Below are 26,701 nucleotides of genomic sequence, written 5' to 3'. Positions count from 1 at the left end.
TCTCATCTCCTGTCTCCTCTGCCCTGTCCTTGTCTTTGAAGCCTGCGAGCCATTGCTGGAAGAGGAGAGTAATGCAGTCACACGCACTGTAAAAAATGATTTGGTGTTTGAACATAAAAACAGTAAGTAACCCGGCTGCCTTTAAGGGCCTGTGCTGTTTTATGTGCAGTAAAAGAATTTGATGTAGCATGTAAACAAAACATTGTTTCATAACATTCACTCACCAGACCATACAGGTTATACATGGAAAATAAACTGCATGAACAGTCAGCTTTAAAATTCATTTTTTAGTAGTGCCATTAAGCAAGCGCCAATATGCAGCCCACAGAGCAGCGGAGCCCCACCCACTGATCTATTAAACTGTTATAATAAAAGTTAGAAGGAGGAAAATGTAGTGAAACATGATAACGAGTATGAGTACAAATCCAAAAAATAGCCAACATTTATTTACCACCAGTATTCCGAAATACATCGCTTTTAGCCGATGCTCCCAACAGGCTTACAATACTAGTGATAGGGGGATAGCATTACTCATATAAGAAATCACTAATTTTACACCATTAAAAAGCTCAAAGTAGCTCCACACTTCGATGGTAGAATTCTGAGGGCCCTGACGTTTAAAAAAAAAGGCACTGAGAACTTAAAAGTGCATAGATTTATTCATTATTAATAGTTTATTTAAAAAGACTGATAAGCACAAACAAGTAGGTAAAATAGGAGAACAGACTGCAAAATGAATTCTGTGCAAATGCATTATATCTAAGTTCTACTAATGTGGAAGTGTGGAGCTGCTTTGAGCTTGTTAATCTTGTAAAAATGGGGATTACTTTCTCTTCATAGTGTAATGTTTATTTTTACTTGAGTAAAAAGCTTGAGTTGATACTTCAACTTCTTCATAAGTATTTTTAAATAATAAATGTCAATACTTTTGACACCTTTCTTTCCCATCAACACTACAGTCCTCCATATTCAGGAATCTTGGAATAAAGCATGAGGGTTAAATTAGGATGAAAAAAAGTTATTTAACCAAACAAAACAAAAGGTTACATTCCGTGAACGTATCATTTAAAGTTCAATAAAATCTAAATTTTAAGGCAGACAGTTACTTACTTTCTAACTTTTAAAGACGCACTCATTTTTCACTGTATGACAGAAAAACAAGGAAAGTGGGTGAATTAACGTCAGCGGAAGAAAAAAAGAATCTGCTTCCACCTCAGTTTGAGATTTTGCCAGCTCCTTGATGAGCGTGTTGCATGTGTGTTTTTGACAAATCTTCAGACGTGATAAAAAGGGAAGACGACGCCCCATAAGCAGAGAAGAAGCCATTGTGCTTTGAAAGCCTCTTTCAGCGTGTGCTTGGCTCATCAAAAGCTGCTCAAATCTATTTCATCCCGCTGGCTTCCCCCCCGATCGCTGCCTCCCCAGCCAGCCCTGTGATAACCTTTTGAAGCGCCGCTCCGCACCGAAGGAAAACAACAGAGAGACACATATCTCTGTCAGCACTTTCAGCCTGAGTGAGAGGCACTAAGCTATCAGCCATTTCTGTGAGGGGCCTGTAGCGTAATTAATTCAAACCCTGCTTATCACCCGCCGCCTCAATGGTACAGAGCCGTGCTTTGACAGCCCCTGTCTCGCCGTGACTCGTACAGTATGTTCACATTACGAGCTTTACAGTTTGACTCAGATGTCTTGCTCCGATCTGATCTTCTTAGCCTCTGCGATTCACATTCGCGTTCGTGAGTGACCCCTATCTGTCTTCAGGGTGAAAAGAAAGAGACTGCTGCCCTGAAAGGACAACCCCCTGCCCCCCCACCAGTGCATTTTTATAATCAGTTCAGCTTCATTGACTACTAGTGACGTACTACTGATGTGCTGCTCACTAATGATTCTCTTCTTTTTGTTAAAGAGTCTTTTGCCTGAATCAATGAACTCAAATGATTCATGTCCTCTTAAGATTCGTTCTGCTCAGCTAATAGCTCAATCAAACCATAGTTACAACACAACCACAGTTTGCCACCTCCCAAGGCCTACTGAATAACAGCTTATTTTAATGATAAACTACCTAGCTAACCCCCTTCTGACCTCTATGGGGTGGATTTGGAGTGGGTTTTCTAGTTACAAAACAATAAGCATAGCTATCAAGCTTCTTTCTGTATTTTTCAGCTAGCGAAAAAAACTAAAACATAAGTTTAGGTTTGACAAAGCGGTGCAAGTGTGTGCATGCACATGCAGCCCTCCAGCATTTCCAGTTCCCCCTGTAATCCACCTGAAAGCAGTTGTAGTGTTTTCCCATCTACAGAGTGCGTCATTAGAAGGAGGTTTCCCTAGTCTGGTACTCTAGAAAATAGTGCAGGTAGTTGACCAAGGCCTACACTAATGATACTACATGCACTGACAGACTCAAGGGGGTAGGGGATCCTGGGGGGGGGGGCAACTGCCCCTGCACTAAAAAGTCCTTTCCCTAAAAAGGGCCCTCTGTAGCAGCAAAAAAATCAAAAGTCAGAATCATTATTGTAATACATTATGGTGATATGACCCTAGTGTAGGATGTTAACCAAGGCCTACGCTGATGATACTACATGCACTGACGGACTCTGGCGTACATCTCTGGGTGCCCTTCCCCTTCCCCATTAAGTTCCTTCTAAGACACCCTCTATGACATGGGGATGCAGTGCTGTATAAAGGGTTCTCCTACAGGTGAGAAAACATGATAAAGTACAGTATGGTTAGATGCTCCTCAGTTTCCAGTTATCGTTTATTTATTGAATGTGCACACCATATTGTAAAGTTGGTCCGCTTTTTATTTATTTTTTGAACTTTAAACAACACAATGCCGATATCCAGCCCAATCCAGCCATTTGTAAAATCTCTTAACAATAGTAGCCACCTTATTTGTTTTTTTTTTAACCGACTCATGATAGCAGCTTGTAAATTAGCTGGATTAATTAATTAAATGGATTAAGAACCAACAAAATAATCTAAAAGAATACAGTGACAGCTAAAATGTTATTAACTACATATTTGTAATATACGTAGTATCTGAATACATGTAATATTTGACAAACAATAATTTGCTCTTATTACAGGATTAGCTGCGCTAGGCCATGCTATCCTACACTGTGATTTACTATGATGAGTTGTTGCAGCAAAAATCCAAAAAGCTTTAAAAAGAGAGCCATTTCTTTTCTTCACAAGCACACCATAAAAGAACGCTTTTGGATGGATTTTTGTGTGTTTATTGGAGTGCAAAAAATCTCAGACCACTGGTGGACAGTTTTATTTATTTACATTTTAATGCATTTCTAAAGTAAATCAGAACTTCTTTTTGTATTAAATCTGATATTACTTGCATAACAGTTTTAGTAGTATGTAGAATTGTTTAAATGGATAGAACTCAAGGGAAATAGTGGATAATCTTGAATATTTATTCTTCATTTTTATTCTCATAGCATGTCACATCCTTTATGTGTACATATACAGTAAATATCTACTGTATGCATACATTATGTATGCTATGTAGCCTAAGCTGTGGTTCTGTAGCTATGCATATACAGTATTTATCCTGTCAAGGGTGTTGGTTGAATATCTGTCTGATTTTGAAATGTGTGCATTTTTAACCCTGTAATGTGAACAGATTAATACCCAAGCTGCCTGATGGGGTCTGAGCCCAGGCCTTTCTAAAACTCAGCAGCAGAAACTGTATCTTCTGCATGACAATATGAGCTGGAGGGGATACAGGTGGTCCGGAGGATGGACCCCTAGCTGTCAGAGAAAGTGATGTGGAAGCAGACTCGTGTACCCAGGGTCTCACTTTCACTTTCCGAGAGGTGAAATTGAGGGGATTTGAATGGATGACTGGTTTTGGTTTCTCTCACACTGCTCACACGCGCTCATCTCCCCCTCCTGCTCACGACGGTTTATAGCTTCTGACTAGCCTGTTTGTTTTCACGTCCCTAGTAGCGGCTCGATGATGCGTGTGCATCTTAGCTAGCGATACACTTGCTTTCACTTAGCATGACAGCGCTGCTTGATTAAAGCCGAATGGCTTAGATACGCATTCTTCACATTGTGTAGCACGCAGTCAGCAGGCTCCGTCGACTGTGCCCTGGGTCACGAGGGCGTGGCGCCTTTGAAGTGCCAATCAAAAGCAGCAGGTGCTGACAGGGCCCCCCCTATATCACTCACGGGCCTTGTTTGTTGTTGTTGTGGCAGTGCAAATGAAGCGCCTGTGCACCTTTTGGGATGGTAAAGGCACCCGGCGGGGAACATCAGCTCGGGGCGGAGTCTAAACACCTCTAACAGCAGCAGGCCCGCTCCTCCCTCTGATCACACCAGCTGTCCATCAAGGAGTGGGGCTGCCCAAACAGGACGTCCTGCAGCCCGGTGGCCTTCTGTGGGGCCTGCGTGGGTGAGGAGGTCAGGAGGTCAGTTGGGGAAGGAGGGAGAATAGGGAAGCTCTCTTGCTCAGGCTAAAAACTGGCTGGATGAAGATCAGTTCAAACTGTCTACAGTCTGGGAATTGATACTGTATTTTAACACTGTTAAAAGTGTGAAGTTATCCCTGAACATGTCAAGATTTTTGTCAACATGATATTATACAGCTTTATCTTAAGGATTCTCTTCAAGCATTAAATTTATAAATGTTTCATGTTTGATAAGGAACATTACTGAAAATCTCGATTGTAATTGTAATAGAAAATAAAGTAAAGCTGCAACTTTACAAAATGTAAAAACATAATAATTAATAGAAATCTTGAACTATTAACATTTTAACCCTCCCATTATGTTACGGGTCAAATTGACCTGTTTTAAAGTTTAAAGATCTAGGAAAAATAGTTAAACATTATTTTATAGTATGAAACTTCTTCGGCATGCCTTAATTAGTGTAATCAACATATAACTAAAACTAAAAGAAATTGCAGTGTTATGTTTCAATGTTATGTAAAACTATAGTGTTTTATATGCTGGTCGTTCAAAAGTAATAAAGTAGTAAAACATTAAAAATAGTTTGAACATGTATTTTATTTTTATAAAAAACGAGTTATCCTAATTGAATTATCCTAATTGAACCATTACCTGTTAGAGGTAAGAAACACCATTGCACTAAATATTAATACAGCAATTAGTAATGGAGTTAGTAATAAAATATTTACACTGCTTTTAAGGATTTCTTTGGTTTCAGACATCCTTTGGGTAATTAAACATACAAATGAACCTTTTCATTGTTCTCTGAACCTTTCTCTTTCTTATGGTTGTTTAGTTTTTATGTTTATTTTCAAATTGAAGAATTTGGGGTTGATTCCTCTTAAAACTGATTAAGCATATTAAGAGTACAGAGTGAACAGGCAGCTTCTCTAAGTGACCTGTAAAAGAATATCTACAAATTCCTCAAAGATTCAGAATTTAATTAACTTATTTTACTGCAGAGATAAAGAGTTTTGTATCACCTTCACCTGTAGCCCATATACAGACCAAGGACTGTAAAAGTGCAAAAGCAGCATTGATTTCCTTTTTCCTTTTTTCTCTTAAATTAAAAACTGTGGTATTCCTGAGTGGGAAGAGGAAAAATAGTCTAATAATCTGCAAAGCCAGAAATATTAATTCTAAAAACAATGTTGTCTGGTAGGGTTTTCCAGGGTGCTTTTCTGGTCGTGTCTTTCCAACACTGCTAGTAGTGCTGACACAAGAGCTACTGCAAACATGGAGCTATCAGAACAGTGAACTCAGTCTTTACCTGCTCATTCACACATCATTCAAAAAGAAAACAAAAAGAAGAGAATTAGAACTGAATACAGCTGATCCCAAGCAAAAATCACTGGATTTATCCACTCTAAAATGTGATAAACTAACACATTTTAAAACCACTTCATGCATGCTTGGTGCAATTACACATTAATGCCAAAATATTTAAGGTAGATGTTACAATATGATCTGAAATTCAATACTAGTCAAAAGTTTGGACACACCTTAAATTAAGTGTACAGTGTACATTAAAACTGAAGTCATCCAAACTACAAAAAAGCAAAAGCAAAAACGTAACCAGAAAAAAACAAACCAGAATATGTTTAATATTTTAGATTACTCAAAGTAGGCACCTCTTACGTAGAGGACAGATGACAAGATCACTGGATTGTGTCACGTCTGGTGCTGTTAGCTCCTCTGTCCCTTCCACACCAAGCTCTAACGGAGGTTCTCAGGTTAACAACTACACTACCCAGAATGCACCACCCGCTGACATCACGCACTCACCTGATCACGTGACACCTCACCTGCTTCCTCCTGGAAGTCCCGAATACTGATTACTGGCACTATAAAGGTGCAAGTCAAACAGACTACCACGCCGCGTATTGTAGGTTATCCTCGTACAAAGCGTTACTTATCTCTTGTCTCAGTTTACTTTGTGTATGACCTTGCTTTTTGTTTCTCGACGCCGATTCTTGCCTCTGCCTTTGATATTGGATTGTTTGTGTATGACCTGGACTGTACTTTCACCACCGCCTCTTGGATTATCTCTGATACTGGATTGTTTGTGTATGAACTCTGGACTGTCTCTCGTTTATGGTATGGTTTTGTCCTCATTGCTCTGTCTACTGGTGATCACCCTTATTTCTGTATCGACCCTGATTACATCTGTTTTTTATTATAATAAACATACTTTGTTTTTATCAGTATCTGCGCTTGTCTGATATTCTGTTCTGACCATGACAGGTTGAATGAAAAAGAATAAAATTTAATTGAATATGATCCACAAAAATCCAAACTTTCAAAAAAAGCACAGCCTTCACATAGCTTTTATACATTAAGGCCAATTCATGCTTCTGCATCAAATATAAGCCATGATCTCTGCATGATCTATGCTTACCCTATACAGTATCATTTGATTTTGGTGATGCTAGCCAGGCTGTTTTTATTTTTCAGAAAGAGAATACGTTTTAAAGTATAAACAGGTTAATGCACATAAGTGGTCAAAAATGACAGGTTTTTAAAATAAGGTTCACAAATAACAACATAAGACAGTAGTAAACATTGTTAAATTATTAAGTAATATCTCAGCTAATTATTAATTGACACTAGTTAAGACATTATTAAACATTGCTAAATTGTAACGCTTAACAATATTGTAAATAATAATGAATTGAGACATTTTGTAATGATTATTAATGTCTTAACTACTGTCAATAATTAGTCAACAATCTGAGAGACAATCAGTCAAACTTACCCTGATTTTACTGGAGCTGTAATAACTAGATAAGTCAACCAAGCTTTAATATATTAAATATATACTACAGAATTATCAAAAGTTTGTTTTATAATCTATTACTGTTCTGCCCGTCCCACGTCCCCGTTCTGATCTGTGTTTGTGGACAGATACGAGATGACTAAACATGGTGAAGTCTAAGCAGAGCTGATGTTGATGGGAGTTGAGAGCACGGTGTGTGTGTGTGTGTGTGTGTGAAAGGAATCCCACATTAGGGCCATCACAGCGCGAGTGTGTAACAGGAGGTGGCACAGGCTTGGCACAGGAGTGGCTGGAGCGGGTATGGAGTGTGTGTGTCGCCGTGGGGTCTTTTCTGCTCGTCTCCTCGGCTCTCCACTCGTGTGTCCTCATTATACACACTAAACCCACGCGCTCAGAGCCTCGCATCAAAACACACCTGTTTCCAGAGCAGAGAACTGGAGGCTGGAAGCCAGACTGGGACAGTCATGTTGTTCTGTGCCATCAAATGTTGCACATAAGCACATAAGCTGCAGTGAAAGGAGCTGACAGTGAGCAGTTTGAGTAACTCCTTGTGACAGGAAATACATCCTGAGGTGCTGCTTTATGTTAACACTAGTTAACATCTTAACATCTGAACATTTCTGGACTGTATTTGCATGAAATCGCCAGTTATACAACAATTTTGTTTATTTCTTGAAGCTATGTCTTCATAAGCCCAATTAAAGGGCTTATCCATGCCCTGCCTACAAGTGCACTATTTTGGTACTAGGTTGGACAAGCTTCAAATGTATAGGAAGTAAAGTTTTTGTCCTATAGCAGCTGCTGTGATTGTGGTCCCAGATCAGTTTTAAGAAAATATCAAGTCCACCTCAAAAGCAAAATCAGTGTGTTTCATTCTGAGGCAAAATATTATGGTTGTAAGCTTGTAAATTGACTTTTGGGCATTTTTGCCCCAAACAAAGTCACTAACTTACTATTTATACATAAAAGCTTAAAATACATTTTTATGTTCAGTTTACCTCTTTTTTTGAGTAATTTTAGCATACTTTTACACACTAAAGTATGTATGTTTCTGTCAACAAATGTGCTATTGTGGTGGTACATTATAGACAATTTTTTTAAATGTTTAGGAAGTTTGATGCAGAGTCATTGTGGTCCCAGATCAGAAATTGAAAGAACTGTCAAGTCCACCTTAAAAAGCAAAATCAGCGTGTTTTATTTTTAGGCTAATTAACATGGTTTTAAATGAGTTTGTAAAATGACCTCTGAGCATTTTTGCCCCAAACAAAGTCACACATTTACTATTTATACATCAGGAACAGCTTAAAATTTGCATAGTTTTTACATGCTATAGGGCAATTTATGCTTCTATCAAGATGGACAAGCTTCCCACAAATAAAAATAATCAATTTTTAAAGGAACTGTCAAGTCCACCTTAAAGGAGAACTCCGGTGTAAAATTGATTTTTGATGATAAAGAGTTCTAACCTTTGTTTAATAGCTCTACTCCATTCTCCCACAGCTTTCCGAGATCCAGTAATGTTTACAGTTTGTCCAACTGTAACATGCTTTAGAATGGATGATATGGGGCAGATGAATCACTTTTTACACCGTTTTCCGGGCTCAAACTAGCTCCACACTTCATTAGTATGACTGACATTTAAAACAAGGCATTTGCTACATATGCTACATGTTTCCAAACTGTAGCATAACCTAATCTCTGGGCGCTGCCACCTTAAGGTAAATTACATTCTGAGGCAAAATAGCATGGTTTAAAGTGAGCTTGTAAAATTATCTCTGAGCGTTTTTGCCCCAAAGAAAGTCACACACTTACTAATTATACATCAATAACACAAACTGGCCTAACATTTAGCACTACTTTAGCACAGCTTTTACACACTAAAGTCTGTATGCTTCTGTCAAAATGTGATATTTTGATGCAAGGTTGGACAAGCTTTAAATTTGACACTCCTAGAGCAGATGCTGTCATTGTGGTCCCAGATCAAATTTTTAAAGAACTGTCGTGTCCACCTTAAAAGCAAAATCAGTGTGTTTCATTCTAAGGCAAAATAACATGGGTGTAAGCAAGTAAAGTCACATACTTACTATTCATACATCAAAGAACAGCTTAAAATACACTTAAATTTTCAGTTTACTTCATATTTAGCACTTCCTTAGCAGAGCTCTACGCTCTATTTAAAAGGTCACTTACAAAAAGCTCACTTTAAAAGCAAAATCAGTGTATATAATTCTAAGGCAAAATAACATGGGTGTAAGCAAGTAAAGTCACATAATTACTATTCATACATGTAGCTTTAAACTAGTGGGAATGGGGTTTTGTTCTACAGCAGATGCTGTGATTGTGGTCCCAAGATCAGAATCTCAAAAAGCTGTTATCTAGTGGTTTTTGATTAGTGACTCTCAAATGGCTCTCTTTTCCCTCTGTAGTGCACTACATACTGTAGGTCCCTAAGGTAGTGACATCTGTGACCAAACCATGCATTATACTGTGTGTCTAACAAAGAGCCATTTGGGATTTAGTCTACATGGACTATTTAGGTATATGTGCCTCAGTTCTGTGACTCAAATTGTGGGAGTTGGGAACCACTTGGGAGTAGGCATTTAGCCTTAGCTTTTTGGTGTATTCATAGAACATATCCTTATAGATTTGGATGTATGGGAAATGAAATGGTAAATGTGCTGGCTATGGTATTTCTGGTGGTTTCTATGAAGTTTGAAGTCGGCTATTGTGGTATCCCAGATGGTTACTATGGTGTGGCTGGTGGTGGTGATGTCACAGTGTTGCAAGATGATTACAACAGTATTTTAGACCATTGCTATGGTGTTGTTTTATGGTTGTTAGGTTGTCTAGTGGATGTTGTGGTACCACATGTGGTTGGTTGGGTGTTTCTAGTGTATATGTAACAATTAAGGGTGTCTAAACCTTTGCACTCAATTCATTCACATGGAAATATGTCTGCATATATAAATATATAAAATTCTTTATGCTAATCAGTGGAATGCATCCAATTAAAATTTGTATAAAAGCCCAAAATCATCACCAATCGGAACAATATGCAGTTAAACATTGAAACATGCAGTGTTCTTATTTTAAAAACCATAATGCAAGTCACACAGCAACAATAAAGCAGAAATATTAGAATTGGATGAGGAAAAATAAGGATTTTTTTTAGGTAATATCAGGTAACAAAGTAGTTTCTTTGAAATGTATCACCATTACAAAGTTGCTTCCAATGGCCTTAAAGATGTGTGAGTGAGAAAATCCTTTCAATTGGTAAAGACCTACGAATGAAGTTCTTCACACTCTTCACACTCATCAACATGGTTCTTAATGGAACCAAAGTGTTTTTTCTATGGCATCTCTTAAAGAACCCTTTAATAAAGCATTTTATTTTGAATTATGAAGGACTGTGAAGTGAACAGAACATATGAATAACACACTCAGCCTAAATGTAGGTTGTCTGTGCTTCAACTTCTCATTAGGTTGAGCGATTGCCAATGTTCTGTAAAGCTTGTCCGACCACTCAACAGTTGCTACATAAGAATGCGTTTGTTAGTGAAGCATGGACAGCTCAATTAAGAAGGTATGCATTCTTCCTCCGCTCTGAGAGACACTGGTCATGCTTCTAGTATGTCACCTTTGTAGCACTAATGCTCTTGTTTCAACAGACGCAAAATGTTAGCTTAAGTAAACTTAATAGAGTGAGCGTTATTTACTGAGGCCTATTACAGAGCTAATAGAATTAAACTCATATCATTATCTAAAGAGTGATGAAACTCATTAATATGCAAATACACTGAGCATATTATAACACAAGTGCTGGGTCAGAAAGACACAATAAGTAACAATACATGTGCTTTATATCTGTTAAAGGGAAACAGAATTGTGTAAAATAGAAGCTTTGACTCAAGATCCAAAACATCACAATAAAAAAATCAAGTTTCTGAGGAGATTTCCCACATTATCAGAGGTTGGAAATGGGCCCTAATACCCTTTTGAGGTTGAGATTGGTTGGGCATGGTAGCATACCTACACAGTCCAGTGAAGACATACTTGAGAAACCCTTGCTGTGTGTGGGTGAGCATTATCCTTATGAAAAATAACAGTTGGAAGCCATGCAATGAGAGGCAACACAAACCGCACATTTTGCTGAGCTGTTGCTGAGAGTCCCTTCTAGTGGTGACTAACTGTTGTATGTGATTACTCCCCAGATCATGAAATCAGCATTTAGGAAAGCAATATGCAATCCACCGGCAAGACAAGACTGAGGCGTTCACCACAAGGCCTCCAAACTTGAACCTACCTGTCATCAGATCCCAAAGAAAAGACAGTGATAGTGGCTGACTAATGGATGGCATCAAATTATATGGTAGGCAGTTTGGCAGTTCGTTAAAACAACCATCCTGCTTCTCTCAGCCTATTGTGAGTCAGCTGGGCAATAACGCAGAGTGGGTTTTAGGGGCATATCTAAGCAGATTAGTAGACAATCTCTCACCAGGAGGTACACTACCCAAAAGTAGACTCTGATATCACTTTTTCAGGCTCTGTTCTGGTTCGCGAGCCTAATTTTGAACCAGTTCACTGTGGTTCCACCAACAAAAGTAGGTTCCAGAACTAGGAATGTTCGTTCTTAGCGGGAACCGAAGAATATTAGGTTCTTCAATGCCCTCTGTTGATGACATATGATGTGACGGTTTTAGGGTTCCCTTAAACCAGTGGAAACTCTGGCTGGTTCGCTGAAAAGCACCACAGTTCGGGGTGAAGCGGGGGACCTGTAATCATTTGATTATTTATTCATCTGCCTGAGACATACATATCAATTTTGCAGACATTTTGGTGCACTTCAGGCATCTCAGGCCTAAAGAGAAGTTGGGACAGGGGCAATTTTGGGCTAGTAATATGATAAAAACCTTAAAACAGTGCTGTTGATTTGTCTTGGCTCAGAGGTCAGACAAGTCAGGATCCTACTGTTGATCTGGATTGTGCTTCACTTAAATAATAAAAGAAACAATCCAGAATATTTTGGCTACAAATCCAAAAGCCTGGGTCTGTTTTGGTGTGTCTGTATATTTCTGTGATGCAGCAACAAATTAAATACAAGGTCCTAAAACAACATATTCTATTCTACCTTGAGGACGACTTTCATGTTTTTTTTTTTGTTTTTTTTTTCAACAAGACAATGCAAAACCATACATCTTACTGCACACAACACACTGCACTTCTTACAGATGCATGGCTGTTGATGAAGAGTCCTGAGCTGTCCTCAACAGAGAATTTATGGAGGATTTTGATTTGCAAAGGCAGCGGGAACTATAATAAAGGCATTTTTAAACAGTGCGGTATGGAAATTCTGAGAATTTGACATGACAGCAACAAAATAATACAAGTGAAAGACTTTCCTCTGTCAAATCTCATTTGAAACGCGTGACCTTAAGCTTGAGGTCTTTTGTTAAATTCAGCGTCTGAGCCGTGTGATTGAGTTTGATGTTCTGGACTCCTCAAAATAAACACCGGCTCTTATTGAGTTTGGGTTTGCACTGATTGTCACGTCCTGTTGTTTGCATTTCACGTTAGATCAGTATTGCTAGAAGCGATTGGATTCACATGTCCCGAGCCTCAGCAGGTCATTTCAGTGTTGTTTTAAGGTAAGTGCATCATCTGAATCTACAAACTGAGGGGCCGCTCTTTGTGTGACCTGGGTAATTGAGTTACTTTCACACACCATGCATCTGATCAGTATTAGCCTGTGTGCCAGTGCTATTCAAGACGTGCCTGTTTTGGGGGATGGCAGCCGTCAGTCAAATATATGAAAGAGTGTTTTGTCTAAGTAAATAATTCTCTATGTGTGTGTGTTTGTGTGCTTGTGTGTGTGTGTGTGTGTGTGTATGGTGCATTCCAGCAGAGTTCACGGAGAAGGCAGGCCCTGTGGCGTTGAGTTGGGAAAGTCCATAAATTAACAACCTGACGGGAAGGGAACACACTCACACACACACACACACACACACACACATACTCACCATTTGACTAATGGCTTCTGTGCCACCAAAGAACCAGTTGAACAGGTACTAAAAGGGTCAGTGTTCAGTGAAGAAGGGTGTATGGAGCAGCACACGCTTACACACACACACACACACACACACACACACACACACACACACACACACACACACACACTTTCTCATGGCCTGTCAGTGTGTCTGAACTTCCTGTGTGTTCTATTCCGTGTAAAGAAACACTATATAGACCTCCTGCTGCAGCAAAAACCTCTACAGTATAGAGTTCACACCAGCAGGGTTAGTTTATTCTAAACAGCAAAGAATCATCCTCTGTTTTCTCTCTCTCACGGTATACAGTATATATATATGTGTGTATGTGTGTGTGTGGGTCTATATTTTCAGATCGAAAAACAAATGCTGATTTAGTGAAAAATAGATAGATAATAATATACTCACTAGTTTTTAAGGGTTTTGCAGTAAACATGATACAATCCCAAATTAGAAAAAGTTAAGATTGTATGGAAAATTGACTATAAATACAGCAGTATAAACCCAATATATTTTTCATGTATTGTCTGCTTAACTTTAGCTTATTTACTACTATACATTAATTCCTGCATTTCGAGACTATAACACATTATACCACAGAAAATGTGGTTTAATGTGATTTCAAAGAGTTTAAAATCAACAGATTATTGGGTTATGCTTTATTTAAACTGTAAATCTGTTACTGATGTCTCATATATGCATCTAAAAGTTGCATTCCGTGGAGAATCATTAATATTACCTTTAATAGATATGCAGTTGAATGTTAGTTGAGCATCTGTGAGGTCTATATCTATATTGGACCATCCGAATAAATTGATGCTGATTTATTGATGCAGGAATAGATGTTTAATAGTAAATTTTAAAAAAGCTAACTAGACAAAACATGAAATATCTTGTGTTTTTACTGTCTATAGTAAAATAAAATGCAGACTAAATGTACAAAAACTGTGTTTTTATTTGCGTTTTCCATATTTTCTCAACCTTTTCTGATTTTGGGTTGTAGTTCTAGAGGCAAAGAGTCAAGGAACCATTTGAATAGTTAAATTTAGTTAAATGGCTCTTTGCCTAGTTAATAATCTTTTGAGGAATATCCTTCATTTGTCTTTTTTCTTTTTTCCTATCTTGTAGTTGTTCTACATTGCATTGTGAAAAAGGAAAAACCTTCTTAACTTTGAATAGATGTAAATGTAACAATATACAACATTTCATGGTAAATGGACCAATAAAAATACTCCAAAATGACTAGGAAGTGTATATTTGTACATTTTACTTTTTTTTTTCCTTTTTTATGTAAAGCTGCCAGTTTTGGAGATAAAAGCAACATTATATATAAGATAAATACCAGACACTATGACCTTATACATTTAATATACATCCAATATACAGCTCTGGACAAAATTAAGAGACCACTTCAGTTTCTGAATCAGTTTCAGTAATTTTGCTATTTATAGGTATATATTTGAGTAAAATGAACATTGTTGTTTTATTCTATGAACTATGGACAACATTTCTCCTAAATTCCAAAAAATATATATTTTATTTTGTCATTTAGAGCATTTATTTGCAAAAATGAGAAATGGCTTAAATAACAAAAAAGATGCAGAGCTTTCAGTTAATAATATATAATATAATATAAACACGTTAATATTCATACTATTTTAAGAGTTCAGAAATCTATATTTGGTGGAGTAACCCTGGTTTTTATCACAGTTTTCATGCATCTTGGCATGTTCTCCTCCACCAGTCTTACACACTGCTTTTGAATAACTTTATGCCACTCCTGGTGCAAAAATGTAAGCAGTTCAGCTTGGTTTGATGGCTTATGCTCATCCATCTTCCTCATGATTATATTCCAGAGGTTTTCAATTTGGTAAAATCAGATAAACTCATCATTTTTAAGTGGTCTCTTTTTTTCTTATTTCATAAGTATGAACATACACTATACGTGATACACACACACACATGGGAGATGTATAGATGACCCTTTGTCCTGACACTGGATAAAAACAAGTGTGTGTGTGAGTGTGAGACAGAGAGAAAGAGAGAAAGAGATAGAGAGAGACAAATGAGCGATGAGCCGCCACTGTGTGGAATAGATCTCTGTTTGTAGTCTCACCTGCTCGGCTGGAGCTGGACTTTGATGCCCCCAGTGTGTGAGTGTCTGTTTAGGGGCAGCTGAGTGACTGACAGAGTGAGGTTGAATTGGGGTCACAGCAGGGACAGGCTGGAGGGTCAAAAGTTTACGGCCGTATCCGACTCTCTAGAATCCTCTGGAAACACAGGCATGTGGCCGTGAAGTCAGCATTTTCAATTTGTTGATAAAAGTAATGCGCTGAGTTTCCTCGATTCCACAGTGTCCATCATTTCCATATGAACGTAATATCATCACTGTCATAACAAAGTTTTATATGAGTCTCTGAAACGAGACCTTTAGAGGGGCAGGGAAGATCTGTATCTCCTTTTGCTCTCTCTCTGTCTCTCTCTCTCTCTCGTTCTGTCTATCTCTCTCTCTCTCAGATGTCTTTACTTACAACTCACAATAAAAACTGTAGAATGAAGTCCAGGTGTGTGTGTGTGTATGTGTGTGTGAGGTTAGCTGGGAGGGCAGTGTTGGGGTCAGGGCAGTGAGAGAGTGATCAGAGTGCTGGTTTGTTAGTCTAGACTAAAGCTTGAAGCTCAGCCCTGGGGTAAACTTCAGCTTCCAGAGTTCAGCTGTGGTTCAAAGGTTATTTAGCGGTTAGCTCATTACTTTCCTTTATACAGCAACCTTTCTCTTCACCATCTAACACACTTTAGTCCTCTTTCATTGGTGCCAAAGAAGAACCACTTTTGGTTTCATAAAGAAATGTATTAATTTAATTTAAGAAAATATCAATATATCAAAGTATTGCAATATTTAGTTTTGCCATATGATATTTATTTTTAAAAACACTGTATTCATTCTTAATTATTGGCAGAAAGTGGTTTATTTAGTTTTGTACTTTGTGATTAGATAACACTATGACTGCATAAAAAAACTTTTCTTTTATTCTGTGTAAATTCCATTTACGATTTTTACACAATAAATTCCTACATTTTCATTCAAACAATGACAATATATATCACTTTTCTTACATGCTGTAACCAACTAATGTAATTGTTCAGAGAAGTTGTAACAGTAAAGTACTGTTTCAATCAACTACAAAACATTGCTGTTGGCCCATAACCATTTTGGGTATCTACAGCATCCCCCCATTTTTAATTAGTATTATTAGTTTATTTTTAGAGCTATCTTCTCTTGTTTTAAATTGTATTTTTTTGGCCATATATTTATTGTTTCTTAAACAAGAAAAGGTCCATCTTTCTTTTTGGTCCTGTCACCATTTGTAGGCATAATGGGCATATCACCTACCTTTCCCTGGATATTGAAAGATATAAGAATATTTACAAAGATTTATTACTACAAGACTTTTCCCTCATCACTCCTAGCGTAAGCTGTGAGCTGATGTGTCAGAGCTACTACTTCACTGAGCTTTTCGTCTGAGCATTAGCAGCAGTTCGAAAAGAGGCGGTGGCTGACTTTACATGTGTCGGAGGAGGCATGTGCTAGTCTTCACCCTCCCTGAGTAGCAGCTGAATGGGTGGGACAATGGGCCTAGCTAAATTGTCCCAAAATATACTTATAAAAAACACTGTAATAACAATGTAGTTACAGTGTAATAACTATTAACATGATTATAGTATTAAAACTCTATTTAACAAAGCCCAAAAGCAAACACATTTACCTTATAAACATTTGCATTCTGTTTTTTTTTTTGTTCCCAAGAGCCACATTTTGTGTCGCACTCGATGACACGTGAAACTGCGAACACCCACCATAACCCTGAGCATCTCTGAGCGGTTCGGAATCCGTCAAATGGATTGGCCACAGGCTGGCTCTAAAAAAACACACACGCTTAATATTTATTAGTCATTCCACCCAGGGAATAGTCTTTACCTTGGCGGCGGGCCACACTTAAGATCAGTTGTGGAAACATGCAAATGTTCCTTGTGCTGTTTTTCTCTGAAAGGGAGGGAAAGACTATAAAACGAGAAAAGACCAGGAGTTCACGGCTGGGCCTCACCTTGCCTCGGAGAGCCCGGATCAAAAGCAGGCTTTGTGAGAGTGTTGGAGAAGCTGTGGCTACATTACAAACAAATTATCCAATTCAAACTCGGAGATTCACCTCGGCCAACCTTCTCCTAACAGCGCAACACTTCACCATAATGAGTGACGTTAACACGGACCTAACAATGGCTTCCAGATCTTAGGAGGAATCTGTCTGGCAGGCAGGCAGCAGGCAGGCAGGCAGGAGCCGGGAGATGGAGGAAGATGTGGGGAAGCAGCGTGTCGGACTCTGGAGAGACAGAGAGAGAGGGAGAGATAGAGAGGAAAGAGAGAGAGAGAGAGAGAGAGAGAGAGAGAGAGAGAGAGAGAGAAGACTGACTGACAGAGAGATTTAAGCGGAGAGAGGGAGTGTGTGAGAGACAGGGCGAGTGAGAAGCAGACGCGAGAGTTGAGAGACGAGAAAGACAGCCAAGTTTTCAGATGCGATGTAGGCGTTCTTCAGTGACAGCTATAATTCTCCAGCCTACAGAATTCCATCAGCGCCGGAGTCGTGTTAAAGCCGAGCCGGAGGGGCTCCGGCCCTTTCAAGTCAGCCGCACTGACAGGTAGATTTATGAGGGCTGAAATTTGGACAGATCACGCGTCAGTCTGGGCGCGCTGTCAAAGCCGTCACTACACACACACACATACATACACTGCTTCGCCTGCAGGGGCCATGGATTTTACACAACTCCTCGACAAGGACAAAGTTTACTCATTTTGCTCACACTCACACACACACACACACACACACACCCTCACGTACTGACACACACCAGGCATTCACATGTGTGCTTTTACTTCTGCACACACGCACACACACACATACATATATATATAAATACCTGCACAAACACACACACACACACACACACACACACACACACAGAAATGCACACTTGCTCCCTCAGACCAGCAGTCGGACGGCAGGCAGGCAGGCATTCATTCAGGCATCCTGAATTACACTTACGTACGCACACACTCACACACACTCACACACCTGTTTTAACTCATATCTGTCATTGTTGAGAAGCCCTGGCAGGGTTCAGGTATTACACACACACACACACACACACACACACACACTGATGTAAGGTGGACTGACAGAATGAAAGTGACATTCAAAGTGAACAGATGAATAATCCAGATGAATGGAGCTCCAGAGTGTCAGCTTAGGAAATAATGAGACGTCCTTCAAGAGAGAGAAAAACAAGTACGACTCCACATCCCACCCCGTCAGAGCACAACGCCCAACTATACTCAACTATACTCAAATAGACTTAACTGTACTCAGCTACACTTAGGTAAAATAAACTAGACCTAGCTATACTCAACTATAGTCAAGTAGATTTAGCTATTCTCAGCTATACTCAAATATACTCAGCTATACTTAGCTATACTGAATATATATAAAGAACAAAGAAAAAGAAAGAAAGAGGTAAAGACAACTAAAAAATAAAAAGCAGGAAAGAAAGAGTTAAAAAAAAGAAAAGAGTAAAAAAAATAGAAAAATAAAAAAAACTAAGAAAAGAAATAAAGCTGTAAATAACAAAGAAAGACAAGACAAGACAAGAAAGTAAGTAAAATAAATAAGTAAAAAGGGCTAAAGGCAGACAGAACAATAGAGACACAACAAAAAAGCAGAAAGAAAAAAAGAATAAAAAGAAAAAAGGACAAAAAGAGGAAGTCAACCATAAAAACAGTACAGACCAATACAATTGAACAATAGAAAGTAAGACAGAAAGAGATGACAGACAGGAAGAAAGAAGGATAGACAGGCAGAAAGCGAGACAGAGAGAGCAGAAAGAAAATGAAAGATATAAAATGAAAGACAGACAGAAAGAGAGAGACAGAGAGACCGAGAGAGAAAGACAAAGACAGAGAGATAGACTAAAAGTGAGACAGAGAGAGAGACAGAGAGAGAGAGTGTCAGGCTGTTGGGGGATGTCTTTCAGCAGCACATCTGGATGTGGTATTTGAGAGCTGATTAGTCATGCTGACGTTGTGCGGAGATAAATCTATCACCCAGAGGAACACAAACACTCGGAGAAATGAAAGGAAGCGAGGTGACACGGCTCTGCTGTTTCAATAAATCACTGAGACGTGATTAAAACCATGCGCTGGGGTGAGGAGAGAGGGAGGAGGGGGCGAGCGGGGCTTTCTCATGGACACAGCACTGTCCAAATCTGCTGCACCGCTGAAGCGGCTATGGGAAAAAGTGATGGGAGAACTTCTGTCTCTCCTCTCCAACACATGCCTCCCTCTGAAGAGCCGAGCTGGATGTGTTTTACAGCCCTGTCTGAACAATAACAGCACTCTATCACTGCATCTATCAGCGTCTGCTGTGGAGGAGCCATTTAAACGTAATCACTCCCCTGAGTGCTGATAATGCTCAGACAACCTGTTTTCAATCATCAACAAGCACCTAAGAAGAAATCTCATATTTACACTGACTTTAAAAACCACGCTCCGTCCAGAAACATACCCTGCTGAAAAATACAAATTAAGACCAGCTTTAGCTGCTAACTGGTTTCAGATGGTCTATGCTGGTCTTTGATGGTTAAGGTAGTTAAAAAAAAGCTGAGAATACAGGTGGAAATATACTCTATACTGGTGGACTGCACAGAGCTGCTATCTTAGCAAGTATAATAATCTTAAATGTAATCTAGATATCTAATAATTTGCATTTTGAGATTATTGAATTAATATTATAAGAATTGATAACTTATTTCAAGCTTCCTCATACTCGTTTTAAGTGATTTAATCTACTAAAAGTGTCTTCCATTGGAAGCCAATGGAATAAGACACTTTCAGTATCTATAAATAAATTAGAAATAAGCTGAACATTCTTACAAAATTTGGATTACAATGCAAAAAAAGAAATTTCAGACATTTAAACTAGATTTCAGAGGATTGAAATTTGTCACACCTGTGAATCTGCCTGCCACCATTGCCCCAGTCTCATTTCTACACCCAGGGTTGCCCAAACAGTGTGCTACAGCCATAGAAATGTGCAAGTTAGCTATTTTTCTGCTAAACAGGTAATCACTGAGCTTCAGTAAGGTTCGCTAACCATAGCTGGATAATTCACTACCATCACTAGTGAAGAAGAGATTGGAATGTTTGACACTGAAAAGTATATATTCACTGACCAGCTACAGAGTAAGACTTGTCGTTGCTTGTCACCGTGCGTCAATCTGGCAACCTGCATGAGCTTCGCATCTGGGGAAGGGCAGGTGGGACAATAACTCTATCCAGTGTTGGGAAATTGCACTCCTGTAGCCATTTAACACTCTCGCTTTAATTTATTACAGATTGTTTATTTCTTTATTACTGATTGTTCCCTTACTTGAGCTCTCACCAGGAAGTACACTACCCAAAATTAACCTTTTTAGCACAAAAGAGAGTCATTTGATTGCTCCTTCTTGTGGCATGTTTTGAAGTTTTTAAGTTTAGTATAGTGTTTGTACATATTCAAATCTATCTGATTTGACTTAACAATATTATTTGAGATAGTTATTGACATTAACTGTCTTATAATAATGCTAATTGTACACTTATTCATGACTCTTCAGTAAAGTTAGCATTGTAACTTCAGTATAATATAAAAAATAACAAACTTCTGGCACTAAACGTACAGTATTTTGACTGACTGACTGCACCTGGTCTAAGACAGAAACAGTATAAATTGTTTTTGGGCCGAAGCAGTGCTTTCGGTAATGAGCGTGTTTGCTAACGCAGTCCTGTCAGACAGCCTGTGATAAGCTAAGCTAAGATAAGCCAATTCTGATCAGCTGAAGAGTGCAGGCCAACAGAGCAACATCATGGAGACCTCTAACCCCATCTCTCACACACTCCCTCTCTCCAGCGAAAGGAAAGAGTGGGAGGAAAGCGGCTGGGGAGAAAGATGAGGAAATGGTGGGATGATAAATAATGATGAGGAGAGAGGGAGGGAGGTCAGAAGGGAGAGAAAGAGGAGAGAGGAGTCTCTGTTCAGGGCTGGCACATACTTCCATCCAGGGACGGACGCACCGCCTGAAAGATCAAGTGAAAGGGAGAGAAAGTCAGCGTGTGGTTGGGGGAGATATTGCTAGAGAGAAAAAAATATTTAAAAAATAATAAAAAAAAAAAAACTATAAAAAATGCAGAACCATCCAAGACAAATGAAAACAAAGAGAGTTACAGTTTTAAATGGTAACAATATCCAAAGACAACAAGTACCAAAAACTTTAGCAGGTCCACGGCCTATATAATTTTCTTGTATTTGTTTTCGTGTAGTCCATATATAACGTTTGTGTGGTTTTATATACAAAAAAAAAAACACACTTTATATACAAGAATTAAACACACTGCATTTATTTGAGACTTCAAGACTGATTTATGTCAGTGACCTCTATTCTGATTGGCCACTCCGTGTTGTTTAAAAGCACACCAGGCTGAAAAGTACAGAGCAAACTGTTAAGATAACAGCGAAACTCTCGTGACAGCTGAAATAATAAGCTTCAGTCACTCCTTTCGGATAAGTGGATTCTTTTTGGAAAGCTGCAGTGATCCATTTGCAGTGTAACAGTAAGAAACTGTGCAATATGCAATATAATAATACATTTTACAGACTCTATGCAGTAACAACACTGCTTATAACTTCAGAGCTTACTCCTTACGACTTTTTTTTTTAACTTCCATCATTAGCCATCATTCCTAACCACAAATCAGACAATAAACTTCTGTAACAATCTGTAACACTTTCTATGAAGTCTCTATGAATATAGTCATAACACATTATATTGCATTTAAACATATGTATACAAATGTATAACCCATCATAGCCATGTACTTCCCTGTACTAATGTAAGAAGCGTTGTACACTAGAAAGGTAGTGCTAGAAAAAGGTTTTTATTGAAAGCAAGAAAGAAAAAAAATTAAATAAGGATATATATATTGATCAAAAACAAGTTGATTGAGGAATACATTGAATACTGAATGATTCTATCAATTTATTGCAAAGATAAAAAAAAAAGTAAAAAAAAAAAAAAACTCAGCCAGGTCAATTTTGATGCATTTTGCACTTCAATGGCTTAATATGTGTATTTTACTGTTTACATTAATGCTCACTACAGCTCCTACAGATCACTATCGGTTGTGACTCTTCATGATCAGTGCAGACATGCTACAGACAAGCTAGGGCAGGCCAGACTGTTCCCGTTACGGAAGAGGAGCTCTTTGAAGTGCAGTGTAGAAATGATTTACTTATAAAAATGTTTTGATGGGAAAACCAACTGGAACAGCAGGTTGCATTAAAAGAACTGAGTGATATATTCAGACTTTACAGGCCACAGTTAACTTCACTCACCACAATGATGTAATAGGTTATGAATCATTTTGTACTTGCAGCTTATTGAAACAAGCTGATAAAGTCTGTCGTGTGGGTCATTCTAGAACTGAGGGTACATTTCAAGTATGTTACGGTTTGACTTAATGTCAACTCTTTTATCATTAAATTGATGAATTGATTGATTTTTCACAAATTTGTGTCTTGGCTCAAAGTTCTAACCTCAAATTAGATTCCATACGGTACCAGTCAAAAGATTTCTTTATTTCTTTATTTAATTTATTTTGTAAATTGTAGATTAATAGGAAAGACATGAAACCAAGTAAAGGAACAACTATGGAATTATGTAATATACAAAAAAAGCCCTCCACAATCCACCAATGAGATGGTGATTTGAGGTGATTTATGATGAACTGGAGCTTCACAGTGTGAAGGAACTACAGCAACTATTGTTCAGCACCTCCAAAAACTCCTTCAAGATGCTGAGAAATCTATTCCAGGTGACTTTTCCTCATGAAGACATTGAGATTAAAATACCAAGAGTGTGCAGATTTGTCACCTGTATTAAACATGGAAGAAATTAATACTAAAATAATATATTTGATCAAGATTAAGTTGTCATATTGTCAGACAAAAAAAAAATATGGCACTGAGCACAGGTCACATGCTTTTTTTTTTTTTAATTATTAGAACCCTTTGCAGATTATTTTTAATTTAATATCAAGGTAAAAGAATTAACCAGAACATTGTGACAAATGTAAAATATATATTTTTATTGCTGAAATTATTTGCTAAAAAATAGATATTCTGTTCAACTGATTTAATATGTATTTTTAATTGTAATTAAAATGATCTTAATTCAAGGTTAATGTAAGAATAGGGAAACTAAGAAAGTCACTAAATTGAGGAAGAGGAGTGAAAATAAAGGAAAATAAAATTAGTATATATTTTTTTAACTGACTTAATTAATAGATTTTGTTTCTTCTTATTGAAAAAATGGTAAAAAAAAGGTCCATTCTTGAATGAACAAATAACATAGTTTTGAATTCTATTTTCCTCTTTTAATTGTTGATGTTTTAAATATTTGTCACTTTGGTGACACAAAAACAAAGAATGTAGTAATAAATCTGATTTATTCTGTCATTTTTGATTTTTGGTTGCACCTCAACCAAATTGGTCTTAAATATTAGTATGCAAGTAAGCAAATATTGTGTAATTAGAAGAACTAATAAAAGTTAGTTTTACTTAAAATTAAGAAGTAGTTTGGATTGTAAGTCTAAGATTAATGTCTATTTTTTGAACAGTGCTCTAAAAACCAACAGCTTGTCTTCTGAGGGTTAAGAGAGAACCGTATCTGTGACCTAAAACAGCACAACAGGCCTATTCCATTTACATGAAAATAACACTATTTCTGCATGACACAAAGCTCCCATGTGGCAGTATAACCTACAGTGCTGTAGTGTTTTATGTCGAGAAATTAGACTCTAAATTATTGCGGTGTTTTTCAGGCACCCCCCCTTAAAAAACTAGTTCAAGGAGAGTGCCAGACCAGCCTCCTCTTTCATCTCCATTTTCATCGGAGTCGCTCTCTACGGCACCATTGTTCCAGGCAGACATCTTTTACCTCGGGCGCAGAGCGGGAACGGGCTTCGGAAATGTCCGGAAGGAAAGCTAATCCCATCACTCAGCCGGGGAAACGCTAAATCAGACATGAAAGGCGAGTGGAAACGTTCCGTCACAGATCACACAGGAGCTGCTGAGAGCCGAGGAACCGAGCAACAGAGGAACCAAAGTGTGGCCGGCCTCGCTCCGCTCAGGCCCGCTTCAAAGTGCGCTGCTGCAGGAAGCAGTCATCCCCACTTCCTGTCCGAGGCCGCCCCAGGGGGGGTTGGGGAAAAATGAGGTGTGAAACAAGCTTTTCTACCCTTCGCTTTTTTGGCCGAATTCCCCGAGTATTGCTCTTGCTCTCTGCTTCACCCTCCCTCAAGGACGCAGCGGCTGTGGCATTGACCACCGCTCTGTTGACTGCATGTGATGATACGTGTGATAGAACGATGAAAAGATTTAATGCGATTCGGGGAATAGGATTGAAAATAGGGCTGAATTCTGTTCGGTTCAGGGTTAGAACAATTCTGCATTTATAGAGGATGTGTGTGTCTACATGTGTGTGTGTGTGTGTTTAGCTCTTTCTGGGGACCAAATGCCCCTAAAATGACTCACAAACTATTGTTTTTTACACATTAAACAAAAATAATAGGCTCATGAATAAAAAAAACTTGAAAAGGTCAACCTATTGAGGTAATGTTTTGTATGTTTGACAATGTATAAAGTGCTAAAAACGCAGACATGAGTAAAAGTATAAGAGCTTTTATAAAAAAGTGACTTGAATAGAAATTGAAGTATTAAAGTATTCAACAATTTTGTACTTAAGTGTTGCAAGTAGTTTACTGTAAAATGTAGTACTGAGATACTGAAAGTAAAAGTATAGTTCTGTGTTATTAGTGTAGTTATTACAGAAAGCAGTGGAAAGTTCTCAGAGTGAAAGGCAGAACGGGAGCAGCGAGGTCTTCTTATAAGATCAGCTTGATCGCGTTGATTTACAGTGCAGAGCATCTACAGCTCTGGCTTTAGTGATAATGTGGGTTTGGAATGATTTCTAACATTTTTATAATTGTAACAATACAGCACATAAAAAGTTTATCAGAGTAAAAGTATTAAACTTATTGAAAATCTGTAGTGAAGTAAAAGTGGAGGTAGGAGAAAAAAAACAACACTCCAGTAGATACAGATACAATAGAACATTTTAGTACTTAAATGCAGTAGTGAAGTAAAAATAATATTCCAGTAGATATATATGCAGCATTTTAGTACTTTGTGAATTAGTAAAGTACTTCTACCTAGTTACTGTACATCTTTGTATAGTGTATATACCAAGGTATATCTTGCAGGGATTTTAACACACTTGTAGGTTGCTAAAGCTGGTGCAGCCCAGCAGGTTCCATAAATGCTTGATTGGTGAGAGGAAGTGCTGCAATCTGGCAGAGAAATTCCTGGAAAACACAGTTTTTGCTGTGTGTGGGTGAGCATTATCCTGCTGAAAAATGCCTGTTTATCCCATCCCGAAGTTCTTTGTGTCCCTCATGTTATTAAAAGTAGTGGTTAACATGGGATGGGATGGATCCCCAGATCATCACATCTGCAGTTGGTACAGTGCTTGACAGCAAAGGCTTAGATTAGGATCTGGTAACCTGTTTGTTACCAGATCCCGAACAGAGCCTGAATTTCAGCAGTTAACGGTCTCTCACCAAGAGGTACACCATCCAAAGGTAGCCTGTGAGAGCTTTTTAAATGGACAGCAGATGAAAGCACTTTTTTAGCGCCTTCTTGTGGCTAATCAGACCACACCTGTAATCGTTTACATATTTTAAAGCAATCCGGGTGCTGTTTTTTTCACTGTCAGTGAGTGTGTATACTGTATCTACCTCCACAGAGATAGTTTTACAAGACTCAGTGCGTCAGTGTGTCCTTGTGTGTGTGTGTGTATTTGTGTGTATGTGTGTGTTGGCAGGTTCACTGCTGATGTCTAGAACTCCTGGCAGCTGCCGTTACTCCGTTACTCACTGTACTTCTCACTAACATGGAATAGACAGACTTGTCAATCAGTGTCTTCCCAAATAAACAAACACTCACCCTCCACACACTCGCGCCCGCCCGCTCGGCTGAACTCGTGTCTCGGCCGGGTTGTCGCGTGTGATCCTGTGGCGGAGTACCTGTGGGTGATGAGCTCGTTTGGGATGGCTTTGATTTGTGAGGCGGCTGCCACGCTGTGGCTCGACCCCATTAGCTGAGGATTCCCAGGCTTGTTAGCAACCCCCCCCCCCCCTTCTCCACACACACACACACACTTTCCCCTATAATTTACCAGGCCTTCATCTCCACAGAATGTGTTTCTTGTACAGAGT

Source organism: Astyanax mexicanus, chromosome 20 (assembly GCF_023375975.1).
Source record: "Astyanax mexicanus isolate ESR-SI-001 chromosome 20, AstMex3_surface, whole genome shotgun sequence".
Taxonomy (NCBI): Eukaryota; Metazoa; Chordata; class Actinopteri; order Characiformes; family Acestrorhamphidae; genus Astyanax; species Astyanax mexicanus.
The sequence above is the reverse complement of the archived record's forward strand: the minus strand, read 5'-3'. Positions refer to the sequence as shown.